Source organism: Chrysochloris asiatica, unplaced genomic scaffold (genome assembly GCF_000296735.1).
Source record: "Chrysochloris asiatica unplaced genomic scaffold, ChrAsi1.0 scaffold00045, whole genome shotgun sequence".
NCBI lineage: Eukaryota > Metazoa > Chordata > Mammalia > Afrosoricida > Chrysochloridae > Chrysochloris > Chrysochloris asiatica.
In genome coordinates, this window is record NW_006408563.1 from 3,147,065 (window position 1) to 3,160,076 (window position 13,012).

The following is a 13,012-nucleotide window of genomic DNA, read 5'->3' on the forward strand; positions in this document are numbered from 1 at the left end:
GTGGCAACAATTGTGAGGTTGGCCCAGGATTGGGCAGTGTTTCATTCTGTTGTGTCTAGGGTTGCTATGAGTCAGTACTGACTCAATGGCACCTAACAACAACAACAACAAAGGAAGATTAGAAAGATCTCAAAGATGAGTCAGGCGAAGGGAAGACCATCAATTTGATGAATGTAGAGACTGATTGAAGTCCAGAATGGGTGGAAGAAGACCATAGAATTACCATTGATGAAAAGCTCCTGAAGTTGGAATGTCACATGCTAGGCATCTTCAATTTTATGTGAATAACTTGGCCTCAGGATGTTTTTGGATCCAAGGTTGCCAGAAGCATTGCATGAAGATCAGCTAGCTCAAAGAGCTGATCTTCCCATCAGTCTTTTAAGCAAGATGAAAGCTAATGAAGAAAATTTTATGGAATGAGTCGTAATTGTGATAAATCTTGGGTTTACCGATATGTTCTAGAGAGTCAGGCCCAATCTAAATAGTGGTTTCCAAGGGGATCAGTTCAGCCAGTTACATTCCAGGCAAAGAAGTCGGTTCAGAAGTTTCTCCTGTTTTTTTGAGATCCCCAAAGGGTAATTCTTGAAGGACACAGGGCAGTTATGAGGGTTTATTAGGAATAAATTGTAAGAAAGTTGCAAAATGCACTAGTGAGAATAAGACCAGAAAAGCTGCAGCAAGGCATTTTTCCCATCATGACAATGCACTTGTGCATTCTTTGAGGGTTGTAAGTCTGTCCTATAAGAGTTTCACTGGAAAACCTTACTCCATCCATCCTATAGCCTAAATCCTCCCTCCCCCAACAGACTCTTCTTTTGTTCCTAAAACTCAAAGAACATTGAAAAGGAACATGAGTTGCATGGGTTGAGTCCCTTGAGAATACCAAAACTGCTGTTTTGATGTTGTATAAATCACAGTACACAGAATTCTTTAAAGGGAAAGTTAGAGAGATGGAAACACTACCTTCAGAAGTGTATAGAATATTTTTTTTGGGATGTTATTGTAAATGGAACTTAAATTTTTTTTTTTTTCCATATTGTGTGTTGCTAGTGTATAGAACTAAAATTGTGAACATAGTCCACATAGACAATGTTCTACATTCTGCTTTTGTGAGTAACGATTGGGGTCCCCAAAGCTCATGACTTTTCTTTCTTGCCCTGCTTAGAATGTCCACAATGTAATTCAAAGAGCCTCATCTTCTGAAGAATTATGACATTAATTTTGAGTTTTTTATAGGTTGAAGAAGTTTGTTGAATATTGTTTTCTCATGAAAGGATCTTGGTTTTTGTCAAATAATTTTTCTGCATTTATTGAGATGTTCATGTGGCTTCTGCTCTTTATTTTGTTAATATGGTGTAATATGTTGGTCAATTTTTAGATAGTAAGCAAGGATGCTTTTTTGAAATACTTCCTAGTTTATCATGGACTATGGTTCCTTTTCTATGATACTGGATTTGTTTTGCTGATATTTTGTTGAGGAATTTTCATTTGTATTTATAAGAGATTTTGATTTTTAACTTTATTTTCTTGTGATACCTTTGTTTGGTTTTAGTATCGGGGTTACACTAGTTTCAGAATAAATTGGAAAATATTACCTCTTTTTTTTGTTGATTTTTTTGAAGTTGATGTTGTTGTTAGGTGCCATCGAGTTGGTACCGACTCATAGCAACCTTATGCCCAGCAGAATGAAACACTGCCTGATTCTGGGCCAACCTCTTAATCGTTGCCACGCTTGAGTCCACCGATGCTGCCACTTGGCCAGTCCATCTCATTGGAGGTCTTCCTCTTTTTCTCTGACCCTCCACCTTAACAAACATGATATCCTTCTCCAGTGACTGGTCCTTCCTGGCAATATGTCTGAAGGATGAGAGACAAAGTTTGGCCATCTTGGCCTCCAAGGAGCACTCTGACTGCACTTTTCCCAACATGGATCTGTTGGTTTTTTTGGCAGCCTTTTCTCCTCTAACACCATAACTCAAATGCATCAATTCTTCTATGGTCTTCCTTATTTACTGTCCATCTTTCACATGCATATGAGGTTATTGAAAATACCATGGCTTGGGTCAGGTGCACCTTAGTCTTCAAGCTGACATCTTTGCTCTTCAACACTTTAAAAGGTCTTGTACAGCAGATCTGTCTAATGCAATACGTCATCTGATTTCTTGATTGCTGCTTCCATTAATTTTTCTCTAAGTGTTTGGTGACATTTACTAGTAAAACCATCTGACCTGAAATTTTCTTTGTGGAATGTTTTAATATTATTATTTCACTTTACTTAATGTTTTAATTGTACTCAGAGTATCTATTCCTTCTTAAGTCAATTTAGGTAGGTTGTATCTTTCTAGGAATTTGTCCATTCACCAAGTTTTCTAATTTGTTGATATACAACTGTTTATAATATTCCCTTATGATTTTTTTTCTATAAGGAAAATAATCATATCCTTATTTTAACCTTGATTTTAGTAATTTGAGTCTTCTATATGTTTATTGATTAGTCTAACTTAATTTTGTTGGTCTTTTTGAAAAGTCATCTTTGAGTTCTGTTAAATTTTCGACTTCATTCCCCCCTTCCCCCTTGCTAGAATCTTTATTATTTCTTTTTACTTGCTTTGGGTTTAGTTTCTGCTGTCTTCTTAGGTTTCTTAAGGTAAAGTCTACTGAGATCCTTATTTTAAAAAGGTATTTACAGCTATAAATTAACTTCTAAGCATGACTTTAGCTGCGTCCCCATGAATTTTTATTTTATTTTAATTTTTAAACAAGTTTTTATTGTGAATTGGGTTAAAGTTTACAGGGCAGATTATCAGTTTTACATTCTATAAATCATACTTTGCTTCACTGCAATGATTACAATCCCCTTCATATATCATCAGTCAATAGTGTTTACCTCTATTCCCTCACACCCTTTTTTTTTTTTTTTTTTTGAATTATGTGGTAGTTTACATGGGAGAACATCAGTCTTACATTCAACAAATCATATACTTTGTTTCATTACAATGATTATAATCCACTCCATGTACCATCAGTTAACAGTATTTCTCATTATTCACTTTAGCTCTTTTTAACAAAACAAAAAACACTCAGGCACATATAATAATTTACACCTCTAAAGGGCACATTCTGCAAGTCTGCCTCCTGGCCACCAGCTCTTAGTCCCTTTCTTCCCATGAATCTAGAGCCTTTAGCCACTTCCCATCTCTATGTCCTCATCTCTGCCTTCGTCTCTGGTGCCGCTGCTTCTCTAGCTAAAGTCCTGCATTCTGCTTGTGCTCTTCTCCCTCAATGGTCCTAGGGTCCTCTGTTTCTGGACTGTAAGATTAACCACTCCCCTGTTTTTGTTACAAAACTTCTAGCTTTGCAGTTGTTACATGCATAATTAGTCATGATAACAATTACTCACTACTTAATCATAAGAATCTTATCCCGATCTCTTTTCACCAGACCATCTAGACAAGATGAAAACTATTCAGTGAGGACTCTTTCTTCCCCCACACACTCTTAAACTAAATTCCATCATGAAAACGTGTAAGCCAGTCACTTCATACCTTTATAGCCCTCCTTCCCCTATTTTAGGTAGCCGATGTCTAAGTTGCTCGTCCCTATATACCCTGTGTACAGAGGAGATAGCATTGATACTTGATGTGAAGACTCCTTTCCTCTCTATTGTTATTTAGAGTTACTACCACCATGAGTATAAGTCAGGTTCATCAAATTGTAGAAATTTACCCTTGTTTCCTTTATCAAAAATTTTATTTATTTTTATTTTTTAATCTTCCTCTAGTCGAGTTCTGATTATCAAGCCATTGAGGCTAGGTCAAATGGGAACTGTCTGAAAGTTTGGGTGTTCTTGTGAATCTCCCCTCATTTCACATCAGCTGGATGCTTCACTCTCAGCTCTAGCCCTCTGTGGCTATGTCCTTGTCCATGGACTCAAGTGTCCCCAGGTCTCACCACACTTGGGACCAACCAGCCCTTCCTCTTTCCTCACTCATCTCCAGGTCAACAGGAGTCAGTGGACTGTGGTTGAACTCAGCCCATTTCTTCATTGCTGCCTTTCCCCCTCTTCCACTCACCAGTAGACCAATGTGGTCACCAGCAGCTTACATGCCTGCTCATGTGTTCTCTTTGAGTTTCATTCTTAGAGGGGAGTTTATCCTGAAGGATCTTGATTGCTTGCCTTGATGGCTTCCCAGCAAACAGCTTGCTTATTCTTGGGTAGTCAGTCATGCTGACATTTTTGTTTGGGGTTTTTCCTAATGTATCTTTTGTTGCTCTAGCTGTTCCAGGCTGCTCTGCTTGTCCTTGCTAGTGGGAATGTCTCACCTCAGAAGGTTCTGGATGGGATTTAGGAGTCCACCTAAGGTCCTATACTCTGCAAAGTCTCCATAAGAGGCCTATTTCACCGGGCAAGTTCTAGAACCACTTTTAGGTATTCCAATCAGTTATAGGCTGAAGACAGGCTTACAAGTTTTCTGTAATCATGTTTCCCAACATTCCTTTCTCTCCCACTGAAGTGTCTATTTTAAAATAGTAGGCAAGGGAAACGATTATTCATAAGACAGTCAAGCATCTTAGTATTCTTTCCCCTCTTCAAACTGTGTCTAGATCCCTGTATCACAGAGCCCTGTTGTTCCAAGGTTGAGTATGCATCACTATTTACCTCTGTCCCACTTAGGCCATGCAAATCTGTCTCAGTGTTCCCCTATCTATCTTGTTCTTCCACCTCTTCCCCCTTCTTGTATTGCTCTCCCCAACACTTGAACTAAAACCCCCACCCCATCCCCACTGTTGTGGTTACCTTATATTCCATTGACTTTTCCCTTCATTTAAGACAGTCTGTTTTATCCTGTAATCTACCTGACCTCATCACCACCTGGATCTCTGTTCCTCTGCGTTTACCTTCTTTCACATTGTAATTGTTTTGATCATAGACTGACCTCCCAGATCCTCTTTTCTTATCATTTTGTTCTGTTCTCGACTCTTCCATTTGTCAATTGAATTCAGGTGATGCTGCATGTATGTCAATCTCTGGTTGTTGTCCTTATAAATTTTTGTATGTTGTATATTCATTTCCATTCATCTCAAAGGATTTCCCTATTTCTTTTATGATTGCTTATTCAATCAATAGATTATTTAGAAATGTGCATTCAATATAATTTTCACATATTCATAAATTGTGCAAATTTCCTTCTTTATTATTTTCTTATTTAGTTTCAGTGTGGTTGGAGAATTTGTGTGATTTCATTCTCCTTAAATTTGTTAAAGTTTGATTTATGGTCTTGCATTGGTCTGTTTGGAAAGTGCTTTATGTATTCTAGAAAAGAGTCATATTTTTCTGTTGTTGGGTGGGGTGTTCAATACAGTATATAATTGGATCTAGTCTGACAACCTCTGCTTTTTGATTAGATTGCATAATCCATTTATGTTTAGTTGTTCTATTGATATAGTTGGGTTTGTGTCTGTCTAAATTTTTGTTCCTTTGTTAATTTTGTAAATTATTATTTTATTTATTCATCAAATTATATATATATATATTTTTTTTTTTTTTTTTTTTAATTTAAGGTTTTTATTGTGGATTGAGTGACAGTTTACAGGGCATATCATCAGTTTCACATTCAACAATTCATATAACTTGTTTCATTACATTGATTGTAATCCCCTCCATATACCATCAGTTAAAAGTATTTCTCTGTAACCACTTTAGCTTTTTTAAAAACACACAAACAAAAAAAAGAAACCACTCAGGCATATATAATAATTTACATCTCCAAAGGGTACATTCTGCAAGTCTGCTCCTGGCCACCAGTTTTTAGTCCTTCTCTTCTTAGTTGATGAATCTAGTGTCCTCAGCCACTCCCCCTCTCCATGCCCCCATCTCTGCCTCCATCTCTGGCTCTGCTGCTTCTCTGGATAAGATCCCGCATTCTATTTGTGTGTTCCTCTCTTGATGGTCCTAGGGTCCTCTGTTTCTGCACTGTAAGATTAACCACTCCCCTTTTTTTGTTACAAACTTCTACCTTTACAAGTGTGACAGTCGCAATTAGTCATGATAACAGTTATTCAATATTGAATCTTACGAATCTTATCCCCATCTCCTTTCACCAGACCCATCTAGACAAGATGATAGCTATTCAGTGGGGGCTCTTTCTTTTCCCCACACTCTTAAACTAAGCTCCCTCTTGAAACCTTGTAAGCCAGTCACTTTGTGCCTTTATTGGCCCCTCATTTTAGATAGCCAATGTTTAAGTTGCCTGTCCCTATCTACCCTGTGCACAGAGCGGATAGCATTTATACTTGATTTGAAGACTCTTTCCCTCTCTATTGGTATTTAGAGTAACTACCGCTCTGAGTATAGGTCAGGTTCATCATGAAGATGTATCTTCTGTCACTATAGCTGTTCCAGTCTGCTTGTCTTTTCTAGTGGGAATGTCTCACCTCACAAGGTTGTGGATGGGACTCAGGATTCCGCCTAAGGTCTTATACTCTGTAAAAGCTTTGCACAAGGCCTATTTCCCTGGGCAAGTTGTAGAACCCCTTTTAGGTATTCCAATCAGTTATAGGCTGAAGACGGGCTTACAAGTTTTCTCTAATCATGTTTCCCAACATTCCTTTCTATCCCACTCAAGTGTCTATTTTATAGTCGTAGGCAAGGGAAACTAATATTCATAAGGCAGTCAAGGATTTTAGTATTATTTACCCTCTTCAAGCTATACCTAGATCCCTGTATCCCTGAGGCTTGTTGTTCCAAGGTTGAGCATGCATCACTATTTACCCATCAAATTCTATTTTTAACTATGTAATTTAAAAAAGTTTTAATCAAAATGGTTGCTCGAAGCCTTACAGTACTTATCTGAATTTATACTAAGATTTTGGAGATTTCCTTGAAAGGATGTTTCTTCATTTGATTTATAATCTTAGGATATTATCTAGAGATTTTAAATGGTTATTCTTTTATAGTTTTTAGCAGTCTTTGGTTTTTACCTGGAAAGATGATATGCTCTGCTCCTCACATAGCCTTTCTAAAGCCAATCCACATCATATTATTTTTTAGTTTGTTTCATGCAGCAATATTCAATCTGGAAACATCTTGGATATCTTAACCAGGGCTTTGAACCAGTTCATTCTGGTTCAATTCTCTGCTGAGAATTTGCATTTATATAAAATCACATGGGGATCTTGTTAAAATGTAGCTTCTGATTCAGTATCACTGGAATGGAAATGCAAGATCTCAGCAGGAATTTGAACCAGAATGAACGAATTTGAAGCTCTAGTTTGAATTAATTCCTGTCTAGAAAAAAAAAAAAAACACCAGAAAAGGTAAGCCACTTACTGTTCTACACAGTAGAATCTCATTTTATCTTGTGCCAACTACTTCAAACAAAAAATTTAGAACTATGGCCAAAATAACAGGGTGATGGATTAATCTGATGACTCCTTTTATGATCACAGCTCTCCAGTGTTGCCTGTTCTTACATTCAGAAGGACTCTAGTTTTGCTTTGATCTTTGAAATTCATTTTAAAGAGCAGTCTGTCTGTTTTCCTTGCTCGTTGAGTGTTGAGAAGGCCTTTATCCAAACACATTAGAGCTCAGGCCTATGACACAGTTAATACACAATGAACAAGTAGTGAACAATTAAGAATAAAAGCAGTTTTCAACACTAAATTGAAAAGCAGTAGAAGTTCAGATAAGAGAGATTTAGTGTAGATTAAGGAGCCCTGGTGGCACAGTGGTTAAGTGCTTGGCTGCTGATAGGTTGGTGCTTTGTAGCCTCTGACCTATCAGTTAGAAGCTGAGTGCTTAAACACTGTTAGCCACTGGGAGAAAGACGTGAGATGTGGCAGTCAGCTCTAGGCCTTGCTTGGCCATCCTATGGAGCCATTCTCTCTTATAGGGCCACTATGAGTCCAATTCAACTGGAAGGCAGTGGGTTCATTTCCATGGATTGGAAAAGCTGGTTGAGGCTCCAGAGGAATTCAAGGTAGGCCTTGAAGAGTGAGTAACAGTAAGTCACCAGTGAGCAGAAAAGGTAAGTGTCTGCACATGAGGAATCACAGAATCTTTTCTTCTTGTCTGGAAAAAAATGAGCGTTCAGCTAATAATTAGCAATCCAATGACAACATTGACTTGACTGAAGATGAAGGAACATTTTGACCTCTTCAGATAGCTACTCCATGACAGGCAGAGCCTTATTCAAAGTAGGATCTGTAAACCACTGGCATCAGTGTCACCTGAGAGCTTGTAGTTGTTGCATGCTTTCGAGTCAGTTCTGATATATAGCGATCCTGTTCTGGGGTTCCGAGGCTGTAAATCTCTAGGGGTGCAGAAAGCCTCCTCTTTCTCCTGCAGAGCAGCTGGTGGATTTGAACTTATGGCCTGAGGTTAACAGCCCAATGTGTAACCCATTCTGCCACCAGGGCTTGTTAGAAATGCAAATTCTTAGACCTTTCCCACACTAATTGAATGAGAATCTCTGGGGGCTAGGTCTGAGATGTGAATGTTATCAATCTCATGAGATGGTTTCTATGCATGGTACACTTTGAGAATACCATTTTCAAGTGTTTCATCTGGCCACTCTTGTCACCTAGGGCATATTTGGAATTAAATAGCCAGGGGACTGCATGTAGGGCTCCTACACCTGGGCCAAGCAGGTATTGACATCCAATTAAAAGATTATCTAAATGGAAAACCTTGGGATTGCTTCGAGGCCAGCAGAGTAGTTAAGTAAATAAATAGGAGAGTGCCTGGCTCCTGTCTCCACAGCTGCCTCACATTTCTCAAGCCAGGCTCTGGGCAGGAGAAGCCAAGAGGTGGTGCTGGATCCCTGGCATGAGGCAGTCTGGCTTTCTGGGGAGAGGGAGCCTTCTTTCAAAATGCCTTCATGAAAATAACTCACTCTCAACAACGTTATTACTCAGAACTCATTCTCCTGACAGGAAAGCAGAACCATAACCAGGGCTCCCAGTCATCCTGTCAACCTCATTTCATACTTCTCCCTTATTCTTTTTATTAACATTAGTTTGGGGAAATTTTTCCTGATTCCTTGACCTACCAAGCCCACAAATCATTGAATCTTTGCTCCCAATCCAGACAGGATCTGGGGAACATGATGAAAGCCACTCATTTATTCTCAAAATACTTTTGGTTTCTTGACAGTCTCTTTTAGCATAATGATGGTAAAAGGGGCTTAGTTGGGAGGGTGTCCGGGGGAAGTCAGGGATCCTTTGAGAAGGGTCTACCCAGATTGATGGGCTGGGCATTCTGAAGCCCAGCAGTTTGGTTTCCAGTGGTGGTTAGATTCAGCTGCCAAGAACTCAAATTAGGAAAAGAGTTGTTGACAGCTCATAAGAGGACCTTCTGAAAGACTGGCTGAAGTTATTTCCAAGCCTAGACAGTAGATAGACAAATAGACAAAAACACGTGAAAATATATATGTGTAAATGTATATATGTTGCTGTGTGTTACCAAAATAAATGAGCTTCTCACAGTCTGCCATGAACAAGATGATCAAAACCAGCTGCTCCATGTAGTTCTTTATTGAAAGCAACAGGGGACTGGAGTTAAGGGAATCTTCAGACTAGGGCTTTGAACTGGTTCATACGAGTTACTGAATCTGAATCTACATTCTAACAAGATTCTGGGGATCTATAAGAATCACCTGGGGATCTCGTGACACCATAGATTCTGATACAGTAACTCTAGAGTACACCTGTGAATTCTTAGCACGAGGTAGAAGCGGAATGAAGCAGTTCAAAGCTCTGCTGCAGACACACTCAGCATCAGAGTGGCTTCTCACGTCTCTGGATTTGGCTAACATGCCTAGTTCAAACCACCTATCATGGGCATATGCTCTGCCTGAGCAGTCCTGTAGAGATAGGTATTACTTTACCCCCAAATCTGAGGGATGAAGGGTCATTTCACGGGGGGTGGGGGGGGGTCACTTGATTCGGAGCCAGTTCATTTGCATTTCTCATTAATCCAGGCTAGACCCTTTTTCAAGACTCTACCATAATCTATTCAAAACAGTTTAAACATTTGACTTTGTTTTGGTTGAGTTTACTCTAATGTGGTTTCTGCATAGCTCTCTCTTTTATGGTAATCAAATGTTCTGCCAGCATTTCTCCTGCTATGTGCACCAGCTAAGGAAACCAGATGCTTTTGCTTTTGACTGGTCTTTTCAATGTATCTGAGTGTTGTTTTTGTTTAGTATTTCAGAGGTTTGGCTAAAGAGGACTGTTTTATAAAACTGACCCTTGATGTACCCCGTTTCCCAACCTACTAATAGTTTTGGCTACTGCTCACATCTTAATTTGAAACTGCTTTCCATCACCTTGCAGATTTGCATGTGGAAAGACAATCTCTTTTAATTCATCTTCTTTGATTTGATTAACTTTCCTGTTGATCATTTATTCCATTCTGCAGGTAAAGAGAGTGGGTAGGAGACAAGAAAGGCTGACCAAAAACCACATCCCATATTGTCTCTCAACCAATCATAGACATGAGTGGGATTGTTCTTTGATGTGTGGCATGTTTTTTTTCCCCTTCTCACACCATCAGTGTGGGAAGGAAGCAGGCCAGCTCTCGTGGGAGTATTGGTTTATAATTCAGACTGAAAGTATTTCAGAAAAGCAAGTTGGCATTGAATCAAACTAATAAGTGGAACTGCTTGTCTGTGTGGATTGAAAGAAGACTTTCTAGGGTCTTAAGGGTTTGTGTGAAAGAGATGAGGAGAGGACCGAGATGAAGTCAGTCAAAGGATGCTTTGTAAAATATGAGGCTTGAAGTCAACATATGAGGAAGGATTCCTTAGAAACGATGAGATACAAAAGGAAAATGACCTGGAAACTTTGAGGATCTCTACTTTTTAAAAATACAGTTTTTATTGTGAATTTGAGTGATAGTTTACATGGGAGAACATTGGTTTTACACTCATTCTATGGTATTTCGTTTCATTGCAATGATTACAATCCCTCCCGTGTATAATCATTCAACAGTATTTACTTCTATTCCTTCTGTTTTTTTTTTTTGTTTTGTTTTTGTTTGGGGATGTATACAAAAACACTCAGAATATATAATCATTTAAACAACCAAAGGGCATATTCTGCAAGCCACCCTCCTGGCTGCTAGCACACAGCCTTTAGCTAGAGTCCTCAGCTGCTCCCTCTCTCCATGTCATCAGCTCTGCCTCCATCTCTGGTGTTGCTGCTTCTATGGATAGAGTCCTGCATTCTGCTTGTACTCTTCTTCCTTGATGGTCCTAGGGTCTTCTGTTCCCGGAATACAAGATTAACTACTTCCCCTTTTTTGTTGTAAAAAAAAACTTCTACCTTTACAGTTGTGACAATCACAATTAATCATGATGATAATTACTCACTATTGAATCATAAGAATCTTATCCCCATCTCCTTTCACCAGACCCTTCTAGACAAGATGAAAACTATTCAGTGAGGATTCTACCTTTTCCACATACTCTGAAACTAAACTCCCTCTTGAAAAGTTGTAAGAAAGTCACTTCATGCCTTTATAGCCCCCCTATTTTAGGTAGCCTTTATCTAAGTTGCCCATCCTATCAACCCTGTGTACAAGGAAGATAAGAGTGATCCTTGATGTGAAGACTCCTTCTCTCTCAGTTGGTATTTTCTCAGAGCTACCACATCCATGAGTATAGGTCAAGTTCATCAAGTTGTAGCAATTTACACTTGTTTCCTTTATCAGTTTTTTTTTTTTTTTTTTTAAATCTTCCTCTAGTCAAGTTCTGATCATTAAGCCATCAAAGCTCTGTTGAATGGGTACTATCTACAAGTTTGGGCGTTCTTGTGTCTCCCCTCACTTCATATCAGCTGGATGCTTCACTCTCAGCTCTAGTCCTCTGTGGCTATGTCATTGTCCATGGGTTCAGGAGTCCCCAGATCTCACCATACTTTGGACCAACCAGTCCTTCCTCTTCTGTTTCTCATCTCCAGGCTACGGGAATCTATGGTATGTGGTCAAACTCAACTTGTATCTTCATTGCTGCCTACTACCCGATTCCACTCACCAGTAGATCAATGCAGTCATAATCTTACATGGCTGCTCATATGTTCCCCTTGAGTTTCAGTCTTGGAAGCAGGTTGGTCCTGAAGGTACCTGATTGCTTGCCTTGATGGCTCACCAGCGAATAACTTGCTTGATCTTGTAATAGCCAATCAGACTGCCATTTTTGTTTTTGATTTTTCTGCTGGTCTTTCTTTCAAGAAATATCTTCTGTTCCTCTAGCTGCTCCAGGCTGGTCTGCTTGTCCTTTCCAATGGGAATGTCCCAGCTCAGAAGGTTCTGGATGGGGCTCAGGATTCCACCTAAGGACCTATACACCTCAAAGGTGTCATAAGAAGCCTATATCAATGGGCAAGTTCTAGACCCCTTTAAGGTATTCCAATCAGTTATAGGCTGAAGACGGGCTTACAAACTTTCTGTAATTATATTTCCCGAAATTCCTTTCTATCCCACTCAAGTGTCTATTTTACAATAGTCAGTAAGGGAAACCAGAATTCATAAGACAGTCAAATACCTTAACATTATTTCCCCTCTTTTACCCATTCAGACTATGCTTTGATCCCTTTGTCACAGAGCCCTGTTATTCCAAGTTTGAGCATACATTACTATTTATCTCTGTCCTATTTAGCCCATGAACATCTGCTTAAGTGTTCACCTATCTACCTTGTTCTTCCATTCCCCTCGCCCTTTTTGTGTTTTGCCTTCCCCAACACCCGAACTATGATGTGTCTATCCCCTACCCTGTACTCTACTGTCCCCTCCCTCTCACCCCTGGTAACTAACAAAGATTTTTTTTTTTTCCCTTTAAGTATGGGTATTTTTTGTTAATCTTTTACAATAATGGTCTTATGCAATATTTGTCCTTTTGTGACTAATTTCACTTAGCATACTGTTCTCAAGATTCATCCATGTTATGCGGTGGCTTGCAGCTTCCTTGTTATTCTTCAAAGTAGCATAATATTCCATTGTGTGTATGTACCA